We start from the raw sequence: 20125 nt of genomic DNA, 5'->3' as shown, positions 1-20125 counted from the left end.
ACAGCAGAGTGTAGGAGTAGCTTCATATAGTACAATGAAAATTGTAGTCATTGTAGGAGAATGTGTACATAGAAATCACCTTCCTGAGTGTCTTTTAGAACCTTACTCAGCATCACATCTTTCAGTTTGTTTTCTTTTGGAGACTTTTCTGACTTTGCACTAGCAAAAGTGGAATGCTGCAGTTTAAAATGCTGGCCAGAAGGGCCTGTTTCTAAATAGTACCAAAGGGCACTGAAGCTAGTTGCCTTTGGAGGTTATACTTGTCCTTTCTAAACTCAGGTGCTATACTATGTAGCTAAGGCATAAAGAGGTTTCCACTATCAAGAAGAGCTTGAAACAAAATACTTTGGTTGGTTGGAACATTTGTACTATGGAAGAAGGTCTTCTTTCTCCATAAATGCTAACTCTCCATAAATGCACCACTTCACTCATCATGATGTATTTACAGTCAAGCTTCCACTGATGAGGAATCTGTAAGCTCCCTTAAGATGAGGCTGATTTCCACAATTTTAAGCTTTGAAACCTAAAAGGAAGATGGCAGTTTGCACAGGTTTTAGGCAATACTTATGTGCTATTTACAAATGTTACCGATCCCTAATGCACGTGTGTTTCCTGAAATGTAGTTTTCAATATTTGAAGCAATATCGAAATTTTTCCCTTTTTTTGAATTCAGAATAGTATTTTTGTAGAAGCAGTTGTGTGATATGTAGTGAATATATTAAGCTGTGCTAATCTTGGAGTCTTGTTTAGAATTTAAGAAGTTCAGGCTATTTAAACCATTTCTTGTGTAGCAGTTGCATTTACTAAGCAGTTGTTCTTTGCTTTAGTGAAAGCAGTAAGTGGGAAAGGGTTTTTTTGTATTGCACATTAATCACATGTTCAGAAGTGACTGATTAGGACACTGCTTTTCCAGAACCAAAATAATTGTTTTGCAAGTTTTATTGCCATCAAGCCACTAATAAAACCAAGTTATTTTAGGAATACTAGAACTAATAAAACCTTGAGTTCCTTTGAAGGTTGTGGCTTTGAGTTGATTGTGAGTTCAACCAAAACTTTCTCTTGCAGTTTGGGTACCTGAAACCTGAGAAATAATTACTAGTAATTATTTAACAGAGACCTGATTGAAACTTTTGGCTTTCTAAATGGAGCAAAGAATACATGTCTTAAGCTGAGAAAGGTGCATGTGAAGAAACCAAAGGCAGCCCAAATATTGAATATGAAATTGAGTTTGTTCCCTGTATTCATAGAAACATCATAGAAACATCAGTGAAGAGAAAAGGTGAACGGGTTTAAATCAGAGCACGACTGCTAAGATGTAGTGTTGTCTGCAAACCACTTGGTGGTAGTGGCCTGAGGCTTAGGAAGCCCCTTGATGCTGGCTTTGTTCCTGTGTGTGTATCTGTCTATCTAAAGGTGTTTGCATATGTGTGCATGAAATACAGATGTGAAGATATGACTTTAACCAATTTCAGTTTGGTTTTCATGCTCTCATTTTTTTGCAACTGTATTAGTTGCAAGGGATGTCGCTGTATTTACAGTCATAGCAGCACAGAATGTACTTGTTGGAAGGGACCTTTAGCGGTCATCTAGTCCAACCCCCTGCAGTAAGCGGGGACATCTCCAACTAGATCAGGCTGCTCAGAGACCCATCAAGCCTGACCATAGGAATAAAACTGCTCCAGATGCCCACCTCAGCCACAACCAGCATGTTGTGGCTCTGTAGCTGCTGTGGCCTGGCCAAGTTCCTAGCAGTGAACTCCCATCCTTGAACTGTGTGGCCGTAAGAATATACCTTACTTTTCCTGGCTGCCTTTCCACTTGATAAACCATCCTGTGTGAAAGATAGGTTACCACAAACATGATACGTGTCAGATAAAAATGTTTGAATATTGCTGGTTAACAGTATCAAAAATTACATTCTAGGACCTGCAAGAAGTGAGAAACACAATTCAACAAAAAACTTGAGGAGTGTTTCGAAGTGATGGATAGCAATTAAAATGATTGACAACCCACTCAGCACAGACCTGGTCTTTTGAAGTCACAGAATGGTATAGCTTTTGGGATGGGACCTTTTTTGTTTGTTTATTCCATCTCTAGAAGTCAAGTTCTGGCTTTCTCTGAGAGGTGAAATGACCACTTTAAACTGTCAAGCCAATATTATATAGATCCTCAGTGGGTCATCTTTTCAGTTCTATTCTGCTATATGTCCTGTTCTGTTCTCCTTATGTTTTGTAACAGTCTCTCAGTACCTCTTGAAATATCAATGGTTATATAAAACACTGAGATCCTTTCCAGCTGGATATGATGGTGTCCGTATGTCTACATACATTATTTAGGAAGCAGGGATAATGAATAGATGAATACCAGAAAAATGATAAAAGGTATATTGATCTGATTTCCCTAAGACTGAGCAAAGAAGCATAGCTTGTCTTCCCTTTCCTGCTCCATGAATAGAGTAGGGGAAGGGGAGATGTTTGCATGGTTTGAGAGGAAATGGGATTCTTATTTGAAGACAGGCATAAATAAGATGAATGGGTGTATATGTGGGACTTGCCGTGTTATCCGGGTTGCTGCTGGATTCTGGAGTGAAGGAGAGGCCTTTTGGGAGGAAGCTGCAAGACAATATAGCCTTTCTGGACACAAGCTCATCATCTTGTATCTGGAATGATCTCTGGAAATACATTTTAGGATTTTTAAATTACATGTTGAAGCAATCAATGGTTTGATTTCATTTTGTTGACAAACTGTTTGCTTATGAGCATCTTTTCAGCGTGAAGGCAAGCCAATGATGCAAACTGGAAAGTGTCTGAGGTGTGGTAAATTTTGAGAAGTCTATAGGCCTCTAATGACATTCACAAACAATAGCAGGAGTGATTGTCAGCAAACCAAAACTAGCCTCTGAAGGTCAGTTCCCTTGCCTGTGTAATTTCTCTTTGCATTTTCTGTGGCCTAAGCGGGTAACTTCCTTTTGTATAGAATAGTAAATGTCTTGTAACAAATACAGTGTGTTAAGAGGACAGCAAAGGTTTTCATTGCTGGCCTGGGATGTGCAGTTTTTAAAATGGAAAGAAGAATCTTTTCACTTGAAAAAATTAAAATACCCTTTGAAATGTAGATGGGGAATATTTTTTCCTTTATGCTATACAGATTCTCTGGTGATTAAATCAGATGCAGAATTCCTGTGTGTTTTGTTTTTCATTAGAGTTGTGGGTCTATTACCCACATATATAATGTTTCATGATACATGTGATAATCTGTGCTGGAGTAATTTATTTTAAAGTCTTAAAAGGTAAAGAGAGGGTTGAGGCTCACCCAAGTTTCTTTGGCACATGCATGCATCTCTTCCATAAGTGCTGTAAATAACAAAGAACAAATCATCCTTCATTTTGTTAACGTACCTCAGCTTTGTTATTTGAAGTTCTTGTCTCATAAATGTAATAAGTGAAAAGGAAATGAGAGCTTGGAGTAAATGTTGTAAACACACACTATTTCTGTGGTTTAACTGAAATGAAACAAACACTGTTTTGTAAAATCATAATTATTGCTATACCTTCCCTATATTCAGACAGTAGCTCTGGCCTGGACAAGCTTGTAGTGCTTCCTTCATTTTAATTAATGTTTAATTCATTGCTGACCTTTGCTCATTGCAAAAAAGGAAGAAATGTTTTTCACCTTGGTGTCTTGATGTTTGTAAACTTGGAGATAGGGACAATTTAATTGGTGGTAGTTCAGATTTCTTTGTGAAGGTGTGTTGTCATTACACATGCTGCATATAGGTCACATAAACTGAGAATTTGGAGTAAAGTAAATTAAATATAACACACAAATTTGCAAATCAGTGCATGGGCCTCCCCAGCTGTAACCTTGTCTCTAATTCTTAGTTCATTTGTTCCAGATGATTTTCCCATCCTTCCACCTAGGAATTCACAGTATCACAGTATATTAGAAGTTGAAAGGGATCTTGAGAGATCATCGGTTCCAACTGCCCTGCCAAAGCAGATCACTAAGGGTAGTCCGCACAGGAATGCATCCAGGTGGGTTTTGAAAGTCTCCAGAGAAGGAGACTCCACAACCTCTCTGCGCAGCCTGTTCCAATGTTCCATTATCCTCACTGTAAAGAAGTTTCTCCTCATGTTAAGGTGAAATCTTCTATGTTCAAGTTTGAACCTGTTGTTCTTTGTCTTATTACTGTGCACTGCTGAAAAGAGCCTGGCCCCCTCCACTTGACACCCACCCCTCAGATATTTATAGACATGGGTCAGATCCCTTCTCAGTCTTCTCTTCTCAAGACTAAATAGCCCTAGGGCTATTTAGTTCTACCAAGTTCTTGATTCTGTGTAGTTTCCTTCCCCTGTCCCCAAGGTGTTGCTATTCAGTCCTTAGATAAAATAGTCCAGATACGTTCTTGAAAGTGTTGCATTTTCTTGACTGAAACTTTTTATTTAACTCTAAAGTGAAGTTATGAGCTAGTCTCAGGACCTTGGAACAGATTTAAAATCTTTTTTCTTTATATTGGTGGAATTCATTCTTCTTTTTATCACAAGTTCCAGAACTGAGAAGAGTTCTCTGTTTTGGATAACCTTTATTTAAGTGCTTTTGTTACTGTCAGTTTTGACTTGCTGTTTATTGAACAAAACTCTGATTCCATAATGTTAATGATTTCACATTTTTATCCCTCTTCCTGTTGGCAGTTCTGTAGGTTGGGTATTGATAACTAAATGGAATATTCACTCAACCAAATGCCTATCAGCCTCACTCCTGTTTCAAGTTCTTGCACAAGAAAGACATGGAATTGTTAGAGCAGGTATGGAAGAGGCCAGGAAGGCATCAGAAGGCTCCTGTGAAGACAGTCTGAGAGAGTTGGGGTTATCCAGCCTAGAGAAGAGAAGGCTCTGATGAAACCTTACAGCAGCCTTCAAGTATTTGAGGGAGCCTATAGGAGAGCTAGAGAGGGACTTTGTAAAAAGTCACGTAGTGACAGGCTGTGGGGTTATGGCTTCAAACTGGAAGAAGCTCAATTTAGATTAGACATTAGAAAGAAATTCTTCCTCATGAGGGTGTTGAGACACTGGAACAGGTTGCCCAGGGAGGTCATGGATGTTTCCTCCCTGGAGGTGTTCCAGGCCAAGTTGGATGAGGTCTTGAGCAACCTGGTTTAGTAGAGGGTGTCCCTGCCCATGGCAGGGAGATTGGAATTAGACGATCTTTAAGGTCCCTTCCGACTCAAACCATTCTATGCTTTTATTCTAAAAAATAGAAGAAATACTCTCTTTGGTTTCAAATTTAATAAAATTGACTAAAAGTAATCAAGAAGCAGAATATTTAGATTAGCTTCATAATACTAACAGAAGGAAGCATTTGTAGTGTGTTTTGTATATGTCATTTTAAAATGGAGACCACTTTCCTGGAATTGCCTTTGCTCTCTTTGTGGCAGTTAAGCTTTATGCACGAGATCCAAATGTATTAAGTAAATTAAGTAAAACACTGATTATTTTAGAAATTTCACCTGTGTTGCTAGTATTTCACATAGGATTTTTGGATATGGAATTAGTTCTCTGCTATCTAGTTCATGTCTGAGGAATGGTAAATTATATATGTAGATCTTGAGTGCTATGTCTGATTCTGGGCTCCCTAGTACAAGGGAGATATGAAGCTTAATTAGCTTCTGAAGGTTTTCCTCTAGTCTGGAATATCTAAAAACCTCCACACATCTCGCAGCTACAAAGGATTTTGTGCAGATGGGCCCTGGGTTTTGAAGAGGGGTCTGAGAGATGATAATGAAATAGTCATGCTGGAAGAGGGTTCAAGATGCCTTTTTAGCACCACATATTTCTCAGTTTACTTCTCATGCACAACAGCCAGATTTAGAGAAGAGAGTCCAGGGGAATGTGTCAAAGTCAAACATATTTAAAACCTGGTCTCTAAGGAAAAATTGACAGACTGATTTTTACTTGGAACAGAAGAATGATCAGTTGTTTTCTGTGTCTAGTGGCTTCATTAGAATAAATAACAGCTTTAGGTTGTAGCAAGGGGTTTTCAATTAGAGGAAATCTCAGCTACATAGCAGTTCAGCACTGAATAGGCAGAAAGGCTTAAACTCTGGATAGATAAAGATTAGGCAGGGATTCCACAGATATTTAAGTAGCATCAGAGAGCAGAAGATGATGGACTGTGTGGATTCTTCCAGGTGTGTTCTTTATTTCTGTAAATTCTGTCTCCTTATTTACATCAGCATATCAAGAGTGACTTTTTTGGTAGAAAACCCAAAGTTTCTGAGGACTCCTTCACTTATTTCAATTTCTCTAATTGGGCATCCATGCATAGGAAGTATCAGATTATATAATTGAGCTTTATTGCTGGCGGATAAGGAGAGAAATTAAGAGATTGCCAGAACTGCATTAACTACTTAAAGTGCAGCCTTCTCAGAATGCTTTGTCTGGAATACCCCTAGAGCCCCTCACATCTCCAGCATTCTTTTCCAGAAAAATAGAATGAAATACCCGAAGGCTGACCAAATCTGTCTTCATTGAATGCAGGCACATAACCTGCAGTATCTTCAGCAGTATCTAGGAACAGAAACACTTCAAGCAGGACTATTCCACTACATATAATGGAAGTGGCTGATGCGTCATTCATCATTCTAAAGGATGCATATCAAGGGAGGTTCTCCTTCCCCTCTACTCTCCCCTGGTGAAACCATATCTGTTGTATTGTGTCCAGTTCTGGCCTCCCCATTTCAAGAGGGCCAGCAATATACCAGCAAGTGTCCAATGGAGCCTGTGAGGGTGATTTCAGGGACTGGAGCATCTGTCTTAAGAGCAAAGGCTGAGAGCCCTGGGGCTGTTTAGTCTGGATAAGAGAAGACTGAGAGGAAATCTTATTAATGTTTATAAATATCTGAAGGGTGGGTGTATAAAGAAAGTACCAGTCTCTTTTCAGTGTTGTCTTATGATACAGCAAGGGACAATGGATCCAAACTGGAACACTGGCAGTTCCACCTCAACATGAAGAAAAGCTTTTTTACTGAGAGCACTGGAATGGGCTGCCCAGAGAAATTGTGGAGTCACCTTCTCTAGAGACTTTGAAGACCTGTCCTGAAGTGTTCCTGTGTGACCGGCTCTAGGTGATCCTGCTTTGACAGGGTGGTTGGACAGGAAGGGAGGTCCCTTCCAACCCCTACCATTCTATGGTCCTATAATTCTATATAATTGCAGCTTTGGTTCCTAGCTAAGTACATATCCATTCTCCTTGGAATTAAAATGGTTTTGTTTCACTGAGTATTAGAAACATTTTGCATAGCCCTTTGGTAAGTATGAAGTGCTAATACATGCATAATAATGAAAGGCCTTCTGATAATAGACTATAACTTTGCTAATAACTTTACTGTCAAGTTAAAAGATAATCACTTGTATGCAGAATCCTTCTGGGAGGTGCGCTAATGTAAACAGTTGCCTTTTAAATAGGGGAGAAATTACTGTTGCTAGCCATAATACAGTGCTGGCTTTGTTACTATAACAATTTTCAATTTGCATGCCAAATGTAGGCTCTCATTATGGATGGAATAGCATAAGTCAAGCCCATTTAAACACTGCCCTGAAAACCCTTTTGGTGAGTTGTATCAACAACAGGCCAATATGTTCCAAGGCTGATTAACTAGTAACAGATTTAAGTGCTACAGAAATACTTTTCTTATGTATGGAAATTGATATGCCAAAGATATGTCAAGAAGCCAAAGGCATGAAAATGTCTGGCTTGCGTTGTGTCTGCCATAATGTTCTTTCCCTCTTACTTTTGCACTTTGGTGCTTTCTTTAAAATTGTTAGGATTCAATTTAAGTAAGTGCAAGCATTGTATTTACTGGAAGTTTCAAGTATCTGTTGTGAAATTTCTCAGCCTTTAAATCAAGGAGTAAGGGGTCATTAACAGCTGAGCAGTGTCTTACGGCTTTCATCAAATATTTGAATTAAAAGAGATCTGGCCACAAAACACTACTAAGTAGTGTTTTAAACAATCTCAATGAATGTTGTTTCTCTCAGAATCCAATTTAACTCCTCTGTTATCTGGAATGTTACTTTACCATTTTTCTATGCTCTTATCTCTGAATAGAAAAAAAAATGAGTTTTCTAATTAAAAAAGGGAAAGCATAGTGTATCTAGAGGACTTCAGTGTTCTGTGTCTATCACAACAATCTGCACGCTGCAAAGAAATATAGATATATTTTTTTCCCCTCTGGGAGTATCCCTTTAAAGGTGACTAATGTCTAGGATGGCCCATCTAAAGGAAAGAAAAATTATGCAGTTTGTAAATATTGATTCTTTGTGTACAAACAAGTGTGCTTTTTTCTACTATATTGTCAGGAAGACTTGAATGATTACATGTAATATTAGATCATTGTGTACTGAGAAGAGACATTACCTTCTTAGTCATCAGGAATTACATAAATTCAGTCTGTTTTCTTGGAGTGGAGTGTATCCCACATGGAAATTCAGTTGGTCTATTCTCTTTGGCTCTGCTGTGCTGCTTCCTAAATTGTTGGGTTTGTTGGTTTTGTTTGTTTGATTTGGTTTTTCTGTTTGTTTTTTTGTTTGTTTGCTTGTTTTGTTTTCTTTTTTTATTGTTATAAGGCTATTCTCTCTAATAGTGTTTTTACTTGCTTTACATAAATTGAACATGCTTCCACCAGCAAAACAGCTCCATAAAATGGTGTTAGCAACTTTGCTGCTAACTTAGAAGTATGTTTTTTGAAGTATGAAAGTATTTCAAAAGTCCATGAGCTTTTGTTCCTATTAATAAGTGATTCATCCCTTTCAAAGCTAGACTGAGACAACTAGTTTGTTTCAACCTCTGTAAGGTGCTTAAGCCTTTCAAATATTTGGGACTCAATGAGGTAGAAGATTCAGTGTTTCTTTACTTAAATCCTGAGCCGTGTGGATTGCCCCCTTGTTTTTCAGGTCTGAAAGTTTTATGCCAGAGGCACACAGAAAAAGTAACTGTGGCAGACTAGAGAATTTTAATTTCAAATAAAATAGTTTGATAGTTTTTGCTGTTGTTCACTGACAGTGTCAAATGTCATTAATCTTTATGTCAGTTTTAGAGGTTTGCGAAAAGCTGAGCACCCAATTACAAGGTACTTACAAGGTACTTAATGCAGCTGTTTAAGGAAGGGTTATGGTGAGTGAGTAAAGGGGGTGCTTGTGCAGTTCTTTTCACTACTGATAAATTATATGCAAGAACAAAATACTAAAACAGGTGATAATTCTTTTGCGATTTCAATCTCAGTGCATAAAAATATTCATATCTAGAGAGGTAAAAGAATGCCAAATTACACATTCATTTCATGACTGAATATTCTATGTCTATTGTATCATATAGGCCCTTTTATTAAAGTTGATCTGTAAAGTGCAAAACACCTTATGCTTCCCTGAAATGGAAGAAACGCAGAGATGCAAAATACGTTGGGACAGGATTAGAGATTGATGAACTCAATATCTGAGGAAAGTACTCAAACACTGTCATGAGATCAAAATGAAAGGGCAAATAAAAAGAGCTTAGGTCAGCTTTTAAAATGTAATATTCTTTGGCTGAGATCCCACTCCTTCATGCTTCGATTTAATCTGTCAGGGCAAAAGGGCAAAGGTTCACATGATTGCTGGGGAGGGTACAAGATGCATGACAGAGCAATTTGCTGAGTTTCTCTGGATGAGTGTAGACAAAGCTTGCATGTCTTTGCTCTTTGTCTCTCTGACAGTAGGCTTTAACATAGTCCTTATTGTTCACTTTTTGGGTCACTGAAAGGCATTTGTCAGGTATTTGTGATGTAGAAAGCACATGAAACTGTTTTCTAATTTGTCTTAATTGCTTGTCTCACTAAATGGTTAATTGGCATTTGTATGTGCTCAGCAGTTCAGAAAAAAGGTGTTTGTTCATGTATAAAATCTCTGCAATTGCCAAAAGTCATTAGAGGTGTTGGTGGATGATCAGCATTAGACTACCTAAACCCCTTTATTTCCTTTCCTCTTTACTTTCAAAAGTGCTAGATGATTATTTTATGAGTTGTAGCAGTTTTCTGAAGTTGTACTTGGTTCTTTCTCTCCTTGGGGAAATATTTGGTCATTCGAGATTGTATTTCTTGGTTTTCCTTTGGGGATATCATGTGTGTTAGCCCTTCATCATGCAGTTAAAATCCTGTGCACTCAAATTTGCCTTCAAGTAACCAAACGTGTGTCTCACTTCAAGTCAATCAATTTGGCAGTAAATACAAGAGCGTATGTGAACATAGATGCATGTCTAAAATTTGTTCTTATTTTGTCAGAACACAGATATTTTTAAGTTGGGAGAGCTCCAAAGACAGTTGGTTTTTATTGTCCTGTGCAAGGAAAAAATTAAAAAGACAGTTTCAAACCATCACACCACTGATACACATAACTTCTGAAAAAAAATGGAAAACTTTTCAGGTTTATAGGTTGAGGCGTTGTTCCTACAACTGAATATTCCCAAACAGAAGAACTTTCCAACCAGATGCAGTGGTCTGTTTCCGAAGTTTGTCATATGTTTGGAATCTATACAAGGTATCTGTGCAAAGTACCTTCTTGGTTTAAAGAGTTCAATGCCTTTATACGGTTTACAGAAATAGGTTAAAGGCTTCATGTCTTTTGCTCTGTTTAATTCAACTTTATTCAGTTACTACAGAAATAGAAAATGTCTTGTGAGTGTAAGCTTACCATTAGCAGAACCAATGCAGTGTTTCATACACATCCTGCATGTGATAGTAGCATTTGGTAAGCCAGTTGTAGTAGCTCCAAATCAAGATTAATTTTGCTAAAGAATGGCAGAAATGCTGGTAGCCTCTGCTAGCAGAGAGGAAAAGACTTTACAGTGTCTTTGGGCAGTTACCTAAGAGCAGTCTGCTTTGGTCGATGTGCAGATTCATTCTTATTGCATCTGTGAACAAAAGAGGAACATGACTAATGAGACTACAGTAGGTCATTTTATGGTCCAGATTTGCGTCATCATATCAAATTATGAGTGTTAAGTATTTAAAGGAAATTATTCAATATATCACAACATTTTGGATCTGATTAGTGATTACTGGCACCTAATGCAGTCATGTACACAGGACATCAGTTTGTCAATACTTGACTTTGGGGAAAAAGCGTAATTTGTTGGTCATACTTCATAATAATCTTAGTCATCCTTTTCCTCCCTCCCCCTTCTCTTTTAATAATTACCTATTAGTGTTTCAATCGCTTTGTTTGAAGATAAAATACATTACACAGCCCATAGTGCTTTGGATTATTGATCTGTGTCTGGGGTGATGTCCAGACACAGAAGATGATTTTAGCCAAGGGTAGGCAGCACCCAAGTAATGCAAACTACACACTTAGTGAGTGGACCCAGGTCTGGGGCTTAAGCTAAGAATTGTGGCATAGATGTTTGCAGGTACCAACTAGAGGCTTGAACAACCTGAGCTGAGTAACGCTCCCCTTATCAGTTACCTAATTTTGACTTGTATTTTACCCCTTTGCCAAACATAGTGGTATTTTCATAGCTCTGACCATTTAAGACAAGTAACAATTACTAAAGAATGTGAACTTGGTGGCTTTGAAAGTGGCACTTAGTAGCCACAATTTTGGTGATCATGCCATCTGAATTCAGCCCTCTGTTACATATGTGCCTTTCCCTGCAGCAGCATCCAACTACTTTGTGTCTATACAAACACCCCTGTGTTGATGTACCGGAAGAGGTGGGCATGAAGAGTCTTACCTGTTGTATCATTTCTCAGTTTTATGCTGACTGAAGATACTTGTTTTCAGAAATGTCCCAGCTTAGCACAGATAGCTCATTAAAAGAAATGCAAAAAACTTATATCCAAGTAATTTGTAGAAACCACAGGGACAGTCTTTATGTTTAGATCCTTTAAATAAACAGAAACTGAGTAGACTTTTGGTTTTGTCTTCTAGTATTTGAGCTGCATCTTAAGATAAATCAGTATCCAAGATTTTTAACTAGCTTTATTTTTAGATATTTACTATTTTTCTATTATTTTGCGCATGCCTTCCTCTGCTTATGTTGACATTTATTCTGATTAGTTCAAATGAAGGTCTTAACCCTGGCTCTATCCTTTCAGATGGCATTGCTTATGAAAGAGTGGAAATGGCAATTGGATCCAACTAGGCAATGCTTTTAGGTAGTTTGTATTTAATGTCTGTAAAAGTCTATTTCATTTCTGAGGGAAATGAGCCATGTACGTTCTGTGAGAAATCCATGTTCCTACAGTCAGTTGCTCGATGAAAATATCTCTCTTTAGGCAGCCCTTGTGCTGTACTGAGTGCAAAACTTTAAACTCCTTGCGTGTTCCAACATTATACAGGGGCTAGGAAGACTATTCTGTTGCTTCTTCTTGTAGGTATCCAATGATAAGATTTCAGGATGGTAGGTGCTTTTGCTTTTAATGAATTGTAAGTTCTACTGAGAACTGTTTCTTTCTGGGTCCAGTTTAGTAAATTACTGGATTCTCGTGACTGTTACTAATATGTCATAAGGTGGGGGCATTCAACAAAATCACAGAATGCATCAGGTTGGGAGGGATCCTCAAAGGTCCTCTTGTCCAAACCCCACTGCAGTGGGGAGGGACACCTCCAACTAGAGCAAGCTGATCAGGGCCACGTCAAGTTTGATCTTGAGTATCTCCAAGGATGGCGTCCTCAACCACACCTCTGGACAACCTGTTCCTGTATTTCACCACTCTTATTGTAAAGAATTTCCTCTTTATGCCCAGCCTAACTCTGTCCTGCTCCCATTTAAAACCTTTGTCTCTCATCCCATCACTCTGTCTTTCTAAACCATCCTTACCCAACCTTCTTGCTGGTCCACTTCAGATATTGAAATGTAACTATAAGTTCTCTCCAGAGCCTCCTCAAGACTGAACAGCCCCAGTTCTTTCCGTCTGTCTTTGTAGAAGAGGTGTTTCAGCCTTATGATCATCTTTGTGACCCTCCTCTATGGCCTTCTTGTGTTGGGGACTCCAGAGAGTTCCTTCTAGATCTTGTTCCTTTGCTATTGTCTATGTCCATTATCATCCCGTGCTGCTGCTGGGTTAAACAGTGGATTGTCTTTTGAACACTGTGCTTCTACCTGAGATGTGTCTTACATGGGAGGCCAGGGTAATAGGTTTGGTTTTTGAGAATATGCTTTCTCCCTATACCTTGCTGCTCTTAATGTTAGAGAAACTGGCATGTTTGTGTTTGACAAAATTACAGTATGTGGCTTTCTTCTAGCTTTAAAAATGTCTTTTAGCAATGTTTTCATGTGTGATTAGATGCAAAGTATTATGGTAAATGATGATCTGCTTTAAAATTAATAGATGTAGCATCAAATGGTGACATGAAAATCTCATCTTTCATTTGAAAAGGTACTGCTTCGCATGCTAGAGAGAATGGTTTTCTGTAAGTGGGCTGTAACAGGGAAATTCATCCTACCACTGGGTAAGACTATGACATCAATAGCATGGTTCCTGTCTGTGTGGGCCTTACCAATTTCCAGTAAATACTGAAAATATGAACCCTGAATAGGTAATATATAAACACTTTTTTAACTTTTTCAAACACCAAAATACGAAACCTAGTTCAAAACCCCCCGAATAAAGGTATCTAAATAATAACTGTATAAATGAATCTAAATATGTACTGTAAATGCTGGGAGTTCCAAGTCCTCTTCAGAACTGGCTGCTTTGATTTTGGATGCTGTGTTCCAATTCAGAGAAAATAAGAGAGGCTGTGCAGAGATTTTTGTGTCAGATGACTCCTACTTGAATGGGAATCTTCTTCAAGGTCAGTGACTGATCAGCTTTCCTTGAGTACCACACTTGAACCTCTTCCTGCTTGATGCCATTCCTGATTTTAAATCCTTCTGTCTTTCTCTCATTTATGGCTACATATTGGAAAGCTCCCACTTGCAAAGCTTGTAGTTCAACTTGCTTATAAATGCTTTCAGTTGAATGTAACTTCTCTCTTCACAATTGTCATTGAAGAGAAATACTTAATCTGAGACAGTAGTTTCCTTTCAGTGTTTTTGTGACAGATGCTTCAGGAAAACGTTTTTGTTTCTACACACCCTGTTTCGTTGACCAGGGTTACACTCTGCTTTTGGAATAAACTAGAAATTCAATATAAACGTGAATTTTTTTAGGTGCTTGATGATTAGGAAATGTGTTGATTGAAAGAAAAGTTTGAGAAGAATGATAAAGCCCAAGTTGGTTTGCGTTTTCTGAGTGAAAACATTCATTTTGATTAAAGCAGATCCTTCATATACTTAGCTACATAATTGATCTATAAACAATCTGTCTTAAATCAGGAAAAGACAAAGATAATTTCTGCAGTTGTACGTATCTGAAAGAGTTGGCATTTGGTTACCTAGGCAAGTCTGTCAGCATTTCTGTGGGGGTAAAACCTGACATTGCAACGTCTCCAAATTAAATGTAAACGTAGCTAATCTAAGGAAGCCTCTGGTTTTTGTTGGGTTTTTGTTGTTGTTTTTCAATATATGGTCCAGTTTATGTGCTTAACACTGTTTTCTGACTTGTGTTGGAGTTTTTTTTTTTCAGTGAAGTTAAAAATAGAATTGGTTTGAATAGTTGTTGCTATCAGACTTTATTTTGTGGACAGAGTGAGAAGAAAGAAGAATAGGGAGGCTGGTGGAGAAGTTATATTCTTGGGAGTAATACATGATAACTCCTTAATCTTTTTGGCTATATCACTTCATCTGCAACTGTAGGTTTTGACAGTCTAGTATTGGCTTATTTTCTGGTTATGAGCTGAACAGAAGCGTCTGTACTGTAAATAAATCTGAGAGTTCCTAAAGAAAAGAAAAATCTGTGTTCCAAAAACTCATAACAATTTAACTTTAGACAGTGAAGGATACCTGTCTATAGTAAAATACTTGCTGTTGTCTGTTTTGGTTTAGTTAGTCATTGATTTGCCACACAAAAAAAATGGCAAGTGACATAAACAAATCTGAAATCTCAAACTTTTTGTGTTTAGTATTTCCTTCGTGACTTACAGCCGATTCCGCTGCATCATTTTAAATTTTTATAGCAATAATTGAGCTTGATAAGTAATTAGGAATCTGCTAGTAGTATGATTTAGGTTATCTAATAATTCAGGCTTCTCTCTGACAGTAGAGAAATGGCATAGCTTGTTTCAGGTGACTAAAGACAATCTCTCATTAAGGTTTGAATTGAGTGTTGTGCTGTTTGAGTGGTGTACACTCAGAATATTTCTTCAAAAAGTGGAAAAAGTGAATGTTATTAAAGTAAAATAATAAAGGACACTCTTGTAATTACTGTTCCCAAGGAAGGAAAGCAGAGCTATGTAAGGTAATTAATTTGTCTTGTGATAGCCACAGCTTTCAAACTATGAGGTTATACGTGCACCATTTTGATTTCTTGTGATGGCTGTTTTCTGTGAATCTCATTTGAGAGATGTAACTGAGTCCCAGGAGCTTATCAGGCTCAAACAAGTCATGTTGCAGAACAGAAAATAATGCAGGGAGAAGAGAGTAGGACAGAAAAATACATCTGGAAAGGTCACAGATATTCTCACAAGTACCAGTGTCCAGTTTTCTACTGATTTGTGTATTTTCCATTTTAAGAGTGTTTGATTTATTGTGTTGTGGAACTAATCCTGATTTTATAATAACCTATCCTAGAGTTCAATTATTAAAGCCCATTATGAAGGGTAATATATTCTTAACCTTATCTTCAATTTACGAAGGTCATAAATATAGCTGAACAAGGGTAAGACCACTACCTAGAAAGCAAACGTGAGAGCCAAGAGCTCTGAATCTCTTCCAAGTGGTTATTCTGGGCTGTGGACCAGCTCTACATCTAATAGTAAGAAGTGGTTTTCTGGGATCCGTTCAGAGTAGAGTGGCCACTGGATCCAGAGTGACAGAGAGGAGCTTCCCTAGCCTACTGTGGGTGAGCTACAAGTCTCACAGCCCTTGCTCTAACCCAGAATATTTGCTTTTCTTGTTCAGATCTGTGCACAAATGGCCCCAGTTTTAAGATTTATTTATTTCTGCCACCATCATCTGTGAAATATGCTGTACCCAAATGGTGTTTAAAAAACTCGTGTGACAAAACCTGGTGTCTGTCATTTTCAGCAAATGTTTTGAACAGTGCTAAAGCAATTTTGAAAAACCTTTTAGCATATAAATTAATTTGCAACGTTAATATTTTTCTCATATGTGAAACAAAGGCTTTGTTTGACAGAATAGAAGATTTTTATCTCCAGATAGCCAACATTTCTCTATAGCAGAAATTGTAGTCATTGATACAAGGTACAAGGAAGTCGCTACAATGTTTCACAGATGTGAGCTGGAATGAAAAAAAAACATTTTAATCTGTTCTTTTTATTTTAACTTGTTTCCTATCTAGAAGTTTGTTCTTGCACTTCTAAACCATTTCCTTCCTGTTATCAGTAGATGCTCCCTAATTAAAAGCTTCCCAAATGTAACATAAATTACGTATAGAGGAAGGAGGCAAAAGTAAATAAATGTTTATAACTAGCTTGCTATCAGTCTGGAATGTAGCTGGTTTGAATGGATGGGTGAATAAAGCTTCACAAACAACCAGGCTGTAGAAGCTGAGAAAAAGTGTAGACAAAGCTGGAATAGTACCTGAGACAAAAAGCCTTCTATGATTCAGGAATTGGAAGTATGAGCTGGATCATTGTTGATGTAATACCTTTGTTTCTTAAGGATATTAGGATGACTGAATCTAGAGAAATCAACGTGTTCTGTGATTCCCTCCCCCTCCCCCCCATTATTTAGCTGGTATAAGGAGGCAGCCTTCTGACTGAAAATGGTAACTAGCCTTTTAAAATTTATTTTGTTATCAAGATGAAGACTTGACTGTGTAGTGAGTTATTGCTTCCAACCTAGTTGCTCTTCTGCTCTATAGCACTGAAAGTATGCTGAAGGGAGGAGTGAAACATAAAGGTGATCTCAGCGACAGTAATTCTGAAGCCATTGACACAAATTATTGCTGTTGTAGATAGTTTTGTGGCAGGCTGGAATTGCATTTGGGTGCCTTTTAAGTTTCTCCTCTTCCCTCTGCAATTGGGCAGAACGTCAGCTCAAGACCCCAGGGGCCATGTTAATTATGGCATCACTTTGCAAATTTATTTTCACTTTTTTGGGGGGGTAGTATTAATGTCAGAAATGCATTTTAATTTCACTTCAGATAGTGGTGATTCTGCCAAAAGTAGTTACAATTGGAATTTCTCGTTGTCAGCTACATGATGATTTTGTATATTTTTGCTGATTTTTCTTCTTAACAAATATATTAAATGGTTTAGCTAGTGGTCCTTGGGGAGTAAATCTGTCGTGTTGGACAGTGGAAAATACAAACTCCTTCTCACTTTCCAATGTATGTGCCAAGGAGTATAACCAGTAATGAGAGAAGTACCTGGCAAGATTGCAAAAAAAGTGCTAATTACTTTTGATGGGAAAAATAGATTTTAATTTATTTAATGTCTTCATCTGATATATTCGAGACATTTACTACTAGTAATGATAGGGAAAAGCAAGAGTAGCTGCATATTGTGAGAAACCATCTAATGGAAACTGAGCTGAGAATCCTAGTATTTAGCTCTCCACATTACTTGAATGAGCAACATCAGCATTTCTCTCTATTTCCAGGGCTTTTATCATTCCTGTTTTTCAAAAGTTTGAGTGGAATGGGAAGTTGACAAATGCTTATAACCATTTATTAAATAATACCTTTACTGTCAACCATACTGTGACATTAATGGTACTAATGCTTAGTACATAGAGTAGAGAGAGTACTTATAGTTTTCATCATTGCACCTTAAAGGTCTGTGCCCAGATTGGAAATGTTAATTGCAGTGTACATATGAGAAAAAACTAAGCAAAATAATTTTGGTATGTTTTTAATGGTGAAGTGTTTGGAGGAGCTGCTCTTGGTTTCATCAGTTCTCTTATTTCCCATCTGTTCTTCTAGCAGCTGCACATACAGGGATTTTGCGGTTACCCCCAGTGTGGTAAGAGAACAGTGATTGATGAGTGGGGAAAAAATGGAGCACTCCAGCACAGGTATTTGCTAATACCAGAATAGACTTTTGGGTGTGGATAGGTAGTTGGCAGGAAGCTGCATGGGACCAGTTACAGCAGAGATAGCATGAGAGGAGAAGAGGGAGCAGGATGCTTTGCATGCTGCTTTACTCTTTGTGATGTGGGTTTGGGAAAGTAGGACATCACTGAGATGAAACAGGCTCAGAAGAGAGATTGAGTTGGCAGGAGCCTGTAAAACCAGTTGCATGTGAAGCTCTCAGATGCTGGATATGTTCCTGGTCCCTCCATTCCCATAATTTTCTATTCTAGCCTATCTGATTCAAAGCTGCATGTACAACATACTCCATTTCGTCCATCCTCTCTCAGGCACTTTTTTTAGTCTATTATGAATTTTATTGCTATTTCCCTTTGGTTTGTTTTTGCTGGAGTTTGTTTGTTTGTTTGTTTTCCTGTGTTTGTTTTTTACTTATTTTCTTTTAATTCAGTTTGGCCTGATGTTATTCCCTTTCTTAGGTCATCTTCTTTTGTTTGCTTTCCTAATAATTTCCTAGCAAAGCCTCTTCCAGTTGCAGGGAAGGAACACTTGTAGCTCGCTCAGTATTTACTGGCCATTATATTCCCTCTGCTTGTATGTTGTATTAGCAAATACTTCTCTGTTTTGTCAGCTCCCAGGAGGTGTATATCAGACATTTTGTAAAGGGAGCCATCATTTCAAGAAAGGTTTTATCCATCCCTATATATTCGTGTTTTCATAATTCTCTATCTCAGAAGTACTTGAAAATTCCTAGCTGTGCTATGCCAAGCCCTTCCTCCCAAAGGCTCCAAGCTCTGTCAGCTCTCCCTGACTTGAGGGCAGGCAGCAGGTTAGGCTTGCCCACATGAGATCACCGTGACAATTTATTTCAATACGTTTAAAGTCAAATCAGTATAGGATGCTTGAAAAATCTCAACCATAAAGTTTTAAATATATTGTTTAGTAGCTCAGATTAACAGATTGCATCAAGTTGGAAGGGACCTTCAAATGTCCACTTGTCCAACCCCCTGCAGTGAGCAAGGGCACCTCCAACTAGAGCAGGCTGCCTGGGACTACATCAAGTCTGATCTTGAATGTCTCCAGGAATGGTGCCCCAACTGCATCCCTGGGCAACCTATTCCTGTATTTTAATGCTTTGACTGTGAAGAACTTCCTCCTTATGTCCAATGTAAATCTACCCTGCTCCAGTTTAAAACCATTGCCCCTCATCCTACCACTGCATACCCTTCTAAACAGTCTGAACATGCAGCCACCTTGTAGGTCCCCTTCAAATATTGAAGTGTAGTTATGAGGTCTCCCCAGAGCCTTCTCGAGGATGAACAGCTCCAGTTCATTCAGTCTGTTTTTGTAGGAGAGGTACTCTAGCCCTCAGGTTCCCAAAGATGATTTTAGCATGTCTGAGCACTGAGTCTTTAAGAATGTCAGTGACTCTGTGGGTTTACCTATAGGTAGTCCTGACTTGAACTTCTGTCCATTGCATAAGCAAAATATATGTTTCTTAGATACTTCTAGGGCATTCTAAGATATTTGAAGAATGATCAATAGAAAAATATTCTAAATATAGTATTTTATAAAGCATATAGTACCTTTAAACTGATTTCAGCATGTAATTTGATATCAATACAATGTTAATATAGGCTGTAAGTAAATAACTTAAGGGCAGAGTTGCTTGACCTTGATTTTTTAACTGTATCACTTGCATGAACACATTATTCATTTGCTATGGTCAGAATGAGAAAATAATCTGGAATTGTTTTCATAGCCAAAGGAAAATATGTGAGCAGTAATAAGAAGACTGGTCATGTCAAAATTCTTCTTCGAATTTGCTTTGAAAATTAAGCTTTTTAACACCAAGCAACTGGCTCTCTCACGTATCTTGTTTCAATGAAAATACAGCAAGCAATAAATTGCAGTATTAAATGGCCACTGTAACTAAATCTTGTTCTTCCTTCAGTGGCCTCCGGACAATTGGTCTAAAGTCTCCTTTAAAGAAAAAAA

The 20125-nt window shown here is 38.0% G+C and overlaps 1 protein-coding gene across 1 annotated transcript in view; it reads left to right on the top strand.

Annotated features, from left to right (window-relative positions):
- The window catches only part of MACROD2 (mono-ADP ribosylhydrolase 2), a 939837-nt gene that overhangs the window by 224702 nt on the left and 695010 nt on the right, over window positions 1-20125 (top strand). The gene's annotated exons all lie outside the window — the stretch shown is intronic.

Source organism: Indicator indicator, chromosome 9 (genome assembly GCF_027791375.1).
Source record: "Indicator indicator isolate 239-I01 chromosome 9, UM_Iind_1.1, whole genome shotgun sequence".
Lineage (NCBI taxonomy): Eukaryota > Metazoa > Chordata > Aves > Piciformes > Indicatoridae > Indicator > Indicator indicator.
Note: the sequence above shows the minus strand (reverse complement) of the source record. Positions and strands in the feature narration are given on the sequence as shown.